This window comes from Puma concolor, chromosome A1, assembly GCF_028749965.1.
Source record: "Puma concolor isolate L17-30 chromosome A1, mPumCon1.1.hap2, whole genome shotgun sequence".
Lineage (NCBI taxonomy): Eukaryota > Metazoa > Chordata > Mammalia > Carnivora > Felidae > Puma > Puma concolor.
This window is the reverse complement of record NC_141667.1, coordinates 126867049-126878484: the sequence shown is the minus strand read 5'-3', so window position 1 is coordinate 126878484 and position 11436 is coordinate 126867049. Positions and strand designations below refer to the sequence as shown.

Sequence of the window (11436 nt, the reverse complement as noted above, 5' to 3'; positions counted from 1 at the left end):
GGCAGACTAGATGAAACTCTATCCCCTAACAGTCCCTGAGAGTCCCTGAGAGTGTCCCTTCCTGGTTCATAGGCCCATCTGTCATCTGTGACCAATGTGCAGAACCTGCCACATCCCTCCTCTGCCTTATCAATGTCCTGCCCTCATGGTGCAACAAGAAAGCTTCACTCCTGTTGCTTCTGAAAGCATCCATCACAAACACATGGATCCATGCCAACATCAATGCACAAAGTCTCTCTCTTAATGGCCCCAGTGGTCACAGAGCCACCACCTTCCATACCCACGTGGAGAATATCCTCTCCCTGACCCTACAGCACTCTGTCACGTGGACACCAGGGCATCATCCAGTACTGCCATGGTCCATGGGGTCCTTTGTGAAAACATCATCTTCAGCTTCCATCCCTAATATCACCAACAAATATAGGGACTAGTCTGGGATCAGACATTAGAGCATCCTCTCCACCGCCTTGTCTTCTGCTTCTCACACTGCTCCAGGAACTCTGTCCACCAGAAGTCAGCTCTCCTCTTTCAGCCATAATCCCAAAAGCCCCATAAATTACAATTCATGCAAATAAACAGCTAAATGTGTCCAAAGTGATTATACCTCTAGGACCTGTATTTCCTGCTGTTTTATTTCCACTCATATGGTTCATCTCTCCTCAGACCTAATGTGGGTAAACTGACCCTTCCTGCAAACCTGACTTCCTCCCCACCATCACACTTTTCTGGGTTTGTTAGCAAAATTTTCATTCTCATCAGAGACAGCCAGACCCTCAGGGTCCTCCTGATTTCTGTCTCTCAACTCCAGTTCCAGTCACTAAGCCCTAATGAGTCTTTCCTGCTTGCTCCTATCTTCTTCTAGTCCCAGCAGTGCCTGCCTCAACCCAGACAATGAGACAGCCCCTAACAGGTCTTTGAGCCCTCCTCCCCCTCTCTCCAGTTCATGGGACCACCACTTCCTAAGAGCAAGTCCACTAAAGCACTCCTCTGGTCACAGCCCATTCCATATGCACACAGCAATGCTGGGATGGACAATCACCCATGATCAGAGAAAGGTCACGCTCTATTATCCTGGGAGCATCAATATAATAGTGGCCGTTTACTCTACACCTGAGCCAGGTACTTTAACTACCTTGTTTTTACCAATCTTTACGCAACTCTGAGGCAGGAGTTATCGTTCCATTTTACAGATAAGGAAAATGAGGTTTACATATTTAAATTACTTTTCTTCTAACTAGATGTCTCAAAACCCTGTGAGAATCTGACAAGAGCATGAATCCGTTGCCCAGAAAAATACACATGCTTAAAAATTATAATATTTTTGATGATGAATATTTTTGGTGAATATGATATATGCATACATATTATATATATGTGTGTGTGTATATATACATATATACATATGTGTGTATACATATGTATACATATGTGTGTATATATATGGTTATATATATACATATATACACACATATACACACATATATACATATATATACACATATATATACATATATATATATATATACACATATACATACACACACACACGCACAATGCAAAGTCCTGCATACTATTTCCAAGGATTAGCAGACACAGCAAAGGAACCCTTATGTCTCCTATTAGTGCTCCCCAGGTTAAAACCCCCATCTTAACAACATCTTTCACTCTCCCTAGAAGCAGGCATCTAGAATTTTAACTTTTTTTTTTTAGTTAATGGCCTTGAAGGTTGTTCTTTTTTTTCATCCTTATTTTTCAGCACATTTTATCCCCCTGGCATAGGGTAAGGCATCCAGCTCATAAATGTAAGGAAAGGTAAGAGGGGTGGGGGAGAACCATCATGCCTGACACCGCCCCCCAACTCCCCTCGAAAAGCCAATTGCTATTTCCCTAAATGCGTTAGAGATATCTCCCCTGGGCAGCCAATGTGGCCTTGGAAGAGAAGAGCAGAAAAGAGGCTGTAACTGCATGGAAAGTAACCCACAGGGTTAAGAAACCAAGGACTTTCCTTCAAAAAGAGCAGAATTTAATCTGATTGGTGTCAGAAATACTTCGTTGCAGCACCAGGATTTAAGTCATGACACCAAAAGAACAGTCAACGTCGAGCTCTATAATCACTAAAATGCCCTCACCAGCCCTAGGTTAATAGGCTGTCATTCAGAACATGGGTTGAGCCAGAAACAAGCCACAGCAATGACAAAACACAACCTCTTCCTCTCCTCCCTCACTCATCCATCCATCCAAAATGTATTGGACACCTATTGGATGCCTGTGGATTTGGAAATATCCCTGCTTTCAGTGCTTTCACAGCCTACAGGGAGAGACAGATGATTAAACGGATAATTACAGTGCCATGTGAATGTGGATAAATGCACATCATAAGGGACAGGTTAAATTAATCATGAAACAGCCATACAATAGAGTGCTATATAGCCATTAAAAAGAATAATGTAGCACCATATTCACTGACAGGGAAAGATCTGCACAGTAGAGTAAATGGAGGGAAAAGAGCAGATTGCAAAGTAGTATTTATGGTATTTTACTCTCTGTAAAATTATATTTTACATACACACAAATGTTGAAAGGATATTCACCAAATTATCTACCAGTTAGCTCTGGGTGATACATTTTCAAGTGATTTTACTTTAGCCTTCAGCCTTGTCTGTTTTGTTGGTACAGTTTAATTTTTTCAAAAGGAAACAGCTTTGTTTGGTGAAAATGAGAGGCACTCCCTGCAGAAAATTCAACGTGCTAAGTTCAGTAATGAAGGTACTCCCATGCACCGACAGACACACACACATGCGCACACACCCCACTCACACGGAGTGCAAGATTCTCTAAGGATTCCAGAAAGGTGAACTGGCACTGTCTAGAGGTTTCTTCTACTTCAGTTAGCTACCTATTATGGACTAGAGTTTTTAAAGCTGGAAGATGTTGGAAGCTAAGAAACAAAACCAAATGACCCATACCATTTGCTACCTTTAATAGCAACAATTTCTCCATTCTGCAAAAGTGAGCTTCCCTTGAGGAAAGGAAGCAGCTTTCATTTCACCTTCCTGGAGTGGTAAACCCTCCTACACACCAGCCCTCCAGACTATGTCTACAAAACACACAGTAAATGCATTCAGCCCTGACCCTCTGCCTCAAACCCACCTTTCCTGTTCTCACTTCCAAGCAATGCTCGGGGGTTAAGCTCATTTATTCACTTAATAAACACTTACTGAGTGTCCTCCAGAGTGCTTAGCTTCCATGAGCAACTAATGAGTGCAGGCAAACAAGACAGGTACTGTCTCCATTCTTGCGGAACTCAGGCTCCAGTGGAAAGTGGGACTGGAACAAAGGTATCTCTGGAGTTACACTCCCTAAGTTCAAGTCCTGGCGACTCATAGGCTAGCTGGGTGGCCTGGCTATGTTGGTTGACCTTTCTGGACATCAGCTTCCCTTTCTGCGAAAGGGGCATAAGAGACCTCATTAGATTGTTAGGGGCTTAAACAAAATGATGCATGTGGAATGCTTGGCCCAGGGCCTGGCACACGGTGGCCCCAGGTGAAGGTTAATTAATACTGTCATAAATATTTACACTTGTAATGAGTTGCCATAAAAGAGAAAAGCGTAGAGCACAGAGACAGTGCTCACAGCAGGGAAAGCACTGCACATGCCCCAGGTCATTGCCCACCTTCCAAATAATGGGTCCAATGGGAAGAAGGAAAACTGTGATCGGACTTGGCACCATTAGTCTTTTTAAATAAAAGCATGGCCGTCTGGGATCCACAGCACTGATGCGATTTCCTGACCACACGGTTCAGGTTGGGCAGTACTGAGAGGAGAGCAGAGGCAGCATGTTAATACCTCCCATTCTGGGAAGATATATGGTGGGAGCCCCACCATGCTGACCTTTTCCACACAAAGTGTTTTGATTAACTGGCATCCTATTCCTCCCCTGCAGCTCTAGAAGGCTATACACACAGAGGGGTGACTGGTCAGCCAATCACACTTTGGGTTCCCTTGAAAAGGTTAAGAGAGTGCGGTAAAAGCATAGCGCCTGGAGGAAGAGAGGAACCACCCCTGCCAGCAGGAAGTAAGAAGGTGGAGCCGCCCACCTTGGCTCCTGGTCCTAAGCCAGGCTCAGCCCCTTTGCTGGCCAATTAATTCCAGGCACCAACATCTGTCCTGAATTCTTCAAGGTAATTAGCACCACATGTTATCAACAGGAAGCTGGTGCCCGAGGGCACTTGAGATAATTGTTTCCATTCTGGCATATCTCTTCCTACTGTAAAAGGTCACTGCAGCTGATGTATTCCCACTATCCCCATCCCTCTCATTAAATGAAAAAAGCTGTCTCTGGTCGTGGCAGTTCTATCATTTCATCGGCTCAGGGCATCCAGGCAGAGGCTTCTTGGAGGGAAGGGTACTCCAAGAGTTGGCAGCGATTACTTCCTGCAACTTCGACATCACTCGTGTGGCCACCCACTGGTACAGGCAGTAGCTGAGACACACAAGGCTTGGTTTATTGTGCCTGGGGTCTGGAGTGCTCCAGAGAAAAAATACAATTGCACTGGCTGACTGTGGCCAAGGCCACTCAGGACTCTCCCACAGACTCTGGGGAAGCTTCTCCAGGGGATCAAGAGAAAGAGGAAATCTTACAAAGTGGCCTTGCCAGCCCTGCCCCCGTGCTGCAGCCACGTGACTGAGCCATATTCTCCCCCCTCTTGTCCTGTACCTGGCCTCCCCCTGCCCGTGCATTCTCTCTGTCTCACTCGAGACCACACCTCAGACTGCATTTCTGCCAGGAGCCCTCTATGAAGCTCTCTGATTGAGGTCAGGCGCTTCCTACACCTACCAGGCTTGCCAGTCTTGTTCAGCCTCCCACCGCCCCACCTGAAGGACAGCTGGATGAGAGCAGGGGGTCTCCACTGCCTTGTCCACCCCTCCCGCTTCGTGCCCAGCATAACATTCAAGAAATATTTACTGAGTGAATTGTGAACACGTGGTAGGCAATGATGCTGTGCTGGCTGGGTGTGCACTCCAAGTAACATGAAATTCAAGAGAGTATTAGCCACCAGGGAGGCACAATCAACAAATTCTTGATTTCAGAGCAAACGGGAGCAAAGAGAACCTTACTGGGAACTGAGCCACCCGCTGGCGGTCCCAGCAGGTAGCAACATCCTTCCCAAGGATGTAATCTGTCTGCCTGGAAAGCTGACCACAGCCCCAGGACAAAGACCAGACACAGCAGCAAGAAATTAAGTACTGCTTCAGGCAGCTAGCATTTGTTCATTATTCCACGAGCTCAGCCCGTGCAGGCGTCCTTCAACCCTGGCAGGAGAGGGGGAGCTTGCCTTGTGTGGATAGGCTCCAAGTCATGTCAGGCAGGGGCCAAGCCATGGCTGAAGGAGGCTTTCATGCCTCCCATCACCACCATCGGACCCCCATGAGTCCTCACCCCCCCCCCCTGGGTGTCTCACCACACTGGTTTCTCTCCACTTCTAGGAAGCGCCCATGGCCCTGGTTAATGCCTCTCCAGCTGATAAATGCCTCTCCATCCCTCCCAGCTCCCTCAACCCTTCCTCTCGCCCTCCCGATCGCCAGAGAAAGGAGCAAATCCCCCAGTGGCATCACACTTCTCTCCTGTGCATCCTTTCTCCCATTACAATTTTACACTGGGTGTGTTCTTACTTGATTCATGCCACTGTCCCCAACAAGACTCTCAGCATCACAAGGCCAGGGCCAAGACTAGGTCTGCTTTTGTTCACCGTTCTGTCCCCTGTGCCTAGCACTCAGGCGGCATGTAGGAAACTCAGGTAGAGTAAAATTGTGTCTTAAGGAAATGTGAACATGTACTCAATAAACAAAGGTTTGAGAAACACTGGACACTCTCAACCTCTAAAACTCTGTGGAGTCCTGCTGGAAAGAAACTCATCTGACTTTACTCCAATGTTTCCCAGTTTGCCTGAGTATGGGATCCTTTCTCATTCCTCTCAACATCCTAGGCAGAGTGGTGTGCCTTGGAACTCCAGTTTGGGAAACACTATCTGGATAATATTTCTTTGTTTATTTATTTATTTTATGATTTATTTATTTGTTTATTGTTTATTTAAACAAACCAGGGGACCCCCAATTTTTCAAAGCTGCTCTGAGCCATAACAGCACAGTGGAGTGTGAAGGGGTCTGCTGTACCCAGATTCTGCTTCCTGCCTACCTTGTTCCTCCCCTTCCTCTGTGGCCTGTGCTGTGACAGTTTGGGAAATCATGCTGGTAGATGTGCACAGAAAGCCCCAAGGCTCACTGCCCTTGAGAATGAAGAACCAGGCTGGTACCTGGGCAGGCATGGAGCAGAACATCCTTTTCAAGTTCATGATTTCTTCACACCAGATGCTGGCCACACAAAATAAGAACAGCACTCAGGATTTACTCTCCCCAAATCATAGTTACTGATGTCATCCTTTTTGTCTCACAAGAAACCGAGTGGGTAATCCTGAAACAATTTTCCTTATTTCAAAGAATAGAGGCACTGAAACCCATAGATTCTCAAGGTCACCAGGCCCCAGAAGCTGCAGGGTATGAACAAAAGTACGGGTCCTGTGCCTCTCCAGCGAAGGCTTTTCCCTCTTCTGGATCAGGTCCCTCTTTGAAGGTAAAACTATTGCTGGAAGAGACAGCTAAAGGCCCAAGAGAACTCCCTTACACAGGGAGGTAAGCCCACTTATTCCTGGGCCAGGAGAACCTGACAATCTTTAACAGACGCTCTACGCTGGTAGCCTACGGGTTCAATCTGGCATATGGATTTTATTCAATCACATGGTTGGGTTGTTTTTTAGCCATTGACATTTAAAAGTCAAGAAATTTCCCCTTATAATCTGGATTCCAGCTTCTCTTGAAAATGCTGGAGACACAGCCACACCTTGGGTCTGCATTTCTGTGGCAACCAGGAGCTGGCAGAGTGCTCTCTGTCTTTCCAAATGGACCCATCCTCTCTGGTTCACTGCCTGCCTCCTGCCTACATCACTCACTGATTTACCTGCTGGGCCCTGTGGACACTGGGGTTTGACCCCCGCCTGATTTGTAGATGATGGTCTTGTTTCCAAACCAACAGACAGAAGGGTAGGTGCAAGTGGATGGACACAGGGGTTGCTAAAGGAAGAGAGGGAAAGCACCAAGAAACACATCTTCTAACGTCTGGAATAACAACTTCCACCAAAAATAAAAACAAGTTTCTGCAACAAAGAGAAAATGCAGACATAAATTCCCTTTAACCAGCAGCCAAATGTTTTAATATTTATGCCTGGATTTTCCCAGGCAATTTTAATTCACATTTGCACTTTGGCTATAGAAAATAAAAAGGAAGACGGGGTACAGAATGTGCAAAATACTGAAAAATGCCATCATTTAAATGGAATTGAATCCCTTTCAAAACACTGTGTCCAGTGAAGCTGTTGCCTTGAGAGGCATTTTGTCAGTTCTGTGCACCACTCAAAACCCATGAAAGCTATAAAAACCACCTGCCATCTCAATAGACTCCAGATTCATTTGCTCTGGGGTTGGATTCTAATGTGGCCCCTTTGCAGCGGGAGCAGAGCTGGGGGCGACAGCTGAGAAGCTGCTCAGGCCTGTGACAGGTGAACTTGTTATATAACATTTCAAAGCCACACACTGTTGTATGAAGAGGCAATTCCATCCAGGGGCTGCCACATCCCAAACTGAACTTTGTCAGGCCTGACTGGTGGCAGCGGGGACACACCGATACAGCAAGAACGTACTTTTTCAAGTCCTTCAGAGTTCAAGAGTTCACTATGGCTCTTTCTTCCAGCAAATTCACTTTATATGGGCTGTGGAGTTGGCCAGCTGGGCATTGGACTGATATGGGGATAAATTTCTCCCCAAAGCAAACTCTCAAATCAGCCCAACTTCCAGGGGCAGGTGCACATTGTCCCCTCCAGGGAGCCCTCCACCACCTCTCCAAGCCTCCCGCTCTTTCCTCCCAACGGCTGGAGTCCTTGGTCAATTTAACACTTAATCTGCTTACTTATCCTTTTTACATGTGGACCCTTATGACTGGAAGCTAAACAAACTGGTCCCTCAGGGAGGAACAGGGTCTTTTTTTTTTTTAATATTTATTTACTTTTGAGAGAGACAATGTGTGAGCAGGTGAGAGGCAGAGAGAGAAGGGGAGCAGAGTTTCCGAAGGGGGCTCCGTGCTGACACAGAGAGCCTGATGCAGGGCTCGAACTTGAGAATTGTGAGATCACGACCTGAGCCAAAGTTGGACACTTAACAGAATGAGCCACCCAGGTGCCCCTCCTATTTTTCTTTGCAAGTACACATGCAGTAGGTGCTTTGCAAGAACAGCAGTAGGTATTCTGGACACAAGACTCGGGCTCTAAGTATAGCAAATAAACAGCAGAAACATGAACCTGGGGACCCATGGGACTGTGGGGACGGCCCAATTGCTCTGGTGATTCCGAACCATTGGTTCTGCCTGAGTCCTGCCTGGCACGCCCACACTCCCTGGAGGAGAGGCAGTACCCAGAAATGACTGAGACACAGTTCCTACCAGCCTGGCAGGATGGAGGCTCCAATTTACAGAAAATGATACATGTTACACATCTGAGTTTGTGGGGAGAAATTTTCATTGGCCTCAAATGGAGCTCAAAGAATGACACAGGAAAAAAGAAAGTGTTATCAGCCTAGGTACAGAGGAGGGAGGGAATGCAAACAGGTGGGAGGAGGTGGCGAAAGGCCCCAGGAGCAGAGAAGGGGATGTGAGTGTGTCCCAGATCTGGGACTAGTAGAATAGGTTTGCTAATGGCACAATGCTAATAATGATTTCCCTATTGGTCTCAGTAGATACATGGATCCTCATTGTCAGTCCCCAAGGACGAACTACTAAAGGCCATCTAGAAGCCCCCGAGGAAGCAGGGCATCTTCTGAACAGAGGTCTAGCCCCAGGGGAAGACACTGGGGTGCAAAAACCATGCTGTGTCAACTTGTAGGTGGCTGTCCCCTACAAAAGGCCATTAACCAAGTTTCACAAACCCCCTTCACCAGCAAGAAACAAGCCTGGAACATGGTTGAATGAAGGATGAATAAGTCTATCCATCCGTGAGGCCCATGTCTACCATTCATTCACTAAAGAAGTACTCAGCACCAGCTCCCATGTTCCACATGCCCTCCAAATGGTCTGGCACAAAAGATATAGCAGGGAACTAGGAAGACATGGACAGACATGGGACCCACCTTCGAGGAGCTTGCCCTTGAGCTGGGGGAGAAGACTACCAAAAACTGACCCATGAATCATTTCAGGTAGGGATTGATACTAAAGAGAAGGAAAGCAAGAGGAGAGAATGAAAAAGTGTTGGAAGAAAAATTATCTAGATGGTCGCCTGCAGAAAGGGTGACATTTGAGCAGAGACATCTGTGGAGATGTGAGGGGGAGTGTTCCCAGCATGGGAAGAGGGGACACAAAAGGCCTAAGGCAGGAGTGAGTGTGGCCAAGTAAAGAGGGGAGGCCCATGTGGCTGAAGTACAAGGGGGGGGGGACTTGGTAGGAGGGGCTCCCTGTGCTGCCACTCACTATCCACATGTGCACGTGGGAGCGGATGCCACTCCTCTCTCTCCCATCCCACCATGCCCTAGCCCTGGAGGGACATATGGGAGGAAGGCTCTCTGGCTGCTCCCACCCCTAACCTGAGCCCCTAGCACCACTAAGAACCAGTAAACTCTGGCCCTAAGAGGAAGCTCACGGAGTGCCCAACCTTCACTGAGATAAAATGGAGTTTTCCAAACCACAATTTTCTGAATATCCCCTTCAGGCCCAACATTTATGTTTGATACCAGCTCAAAGGAAATTTGCTCTCAAAGCATCTGTTACATCTATCTTGATATTTTTGCGTGTAGAGGAGCCAGAAACCCAAACAGTGCCACGGTTTAAAGAAGATTTCGAGGCTTCTCTCTCCCTGCTTGAATTATTGAAGCCATTCTGAGCTCTCCAGATGGAAACATGAGAGGAAAATGCTACAAAGGTCCTGAATCAGGCCCTTCTGACGGGGTCTGAGGGGACAGTGTGCACCTTGACCAAAGACCCAGGGACCTGCCCCAGAAGGAAAAAGTAGAAAAGGTGAGGTGAGAAGTCAAAGTTCAGCAGTGTGGCCTGGTGTCCTCCTTACATCTCTCAGCCCCTCTACTCCCCCAGGCAGCTGACTGACTCTTCCAAGGACCACCACTGCAGGGGCAACCTCGGCTCCTACAGCACACCGCCCATGAGGCAAGTGAGGGCTCACTCAAATGCACTCTCTCCTGAAAATCCTTCCAAGGCCCCCCACTACCCTAGAGACAAAGTTCAAGTACATTTCACAGTCCCCCCCAGCCTCCCTCCATCCAGCTGGACCAGTGTTTCCCAGAAACCTGTCACCGTGCTCATAACGGGAAATATGTTTTGCAGGAGACCCAGCTTACACACCCACACAGGTTTCTGAAACACAAGTTCCAAGAAACCATGATCCTTAGGATGTACTATGAGCTCTGATGTTTTCAATCCCATCTTATTCTATTTGTTTTTAAAGCCGGTCATGACACAGTAAATTGGTTTCATGACCCACCAGCAAATCATGAACTACAGTTTGTACAATATACTAAAACGATGTCTGCAGTCTGTCCAAATTGCCTTCCGCTCCTGTCCCTCTGAGATTTCTTACATGCATTTCTGGCGAGATTTCCTTTCTCTTCCCTAGTCAACCCTTCTTCTGCGAATTCAGTTGTTTTCAACCTTGGCTGCAGATTAGAATCACACAGCGTGCCTTAAAAATATACAGACTCCAAGATGGCATTGTCCATACCAGTGAAGGAGGAGAAGCTCGTGGATGTGAGGCTAGGACAGCTGTCAAGCTGCATAATGACACAGGATTTCACCCCTAAAGGCATTCCTGGAGCATTTCAAAGAGGTTACTACCAGTATTACAACAAGTGTGTCTATGTGAAGACAGGAGGCGTCGCTGGGATTTCTATGGTTCTGGCAGCATATATGCTTTTCAACTACTGCTGTTGTTACAGAGAACTCAGACAGGAGCAGCTATGCAAGCACCACTGAAGAGGGCCCAGGGTGGAGGCACATTCGGCATTCCTGACCGTGAGCTTTTCCTGGCACCCTTGAATCCTTTCATATCCTGATTCAGAATTACCATCCAATAAAAGATGACTGGTTAAAAATACACACACACACACACACACACACACACACGCGCGCACGCGCGCGCACACACACACACACACACACACACACACACACAAATACCTGAACACCCTTTCACACCAGTCCCCCCAGATTCTGATTTAGTTATGTGGAGCCCTACCCACAGTGCTTAGCACACAGAAGTAAGTATTTGCTGTATGAGTCTGCAAGGAAGGCCCTATTATTGTCCCATTTTACAGCTACAAGTGGAAGAG

General features: G+C 47.0%; 1 pseudogene; it reads left to right on the top strand.

Moving 5' to 3' along the window:
- Positions 1–10813: 10813 nt before the first annotated feature.
- Positions 10814–11080, top strand: LOC112861598 (ATP synthase F(0) complex subunit f, mitochondrial pseudogene; annotated as a pseudogene).
- The last annotated feature ends 356 nt before the right edge of the window (positions 11081–11436 follow it).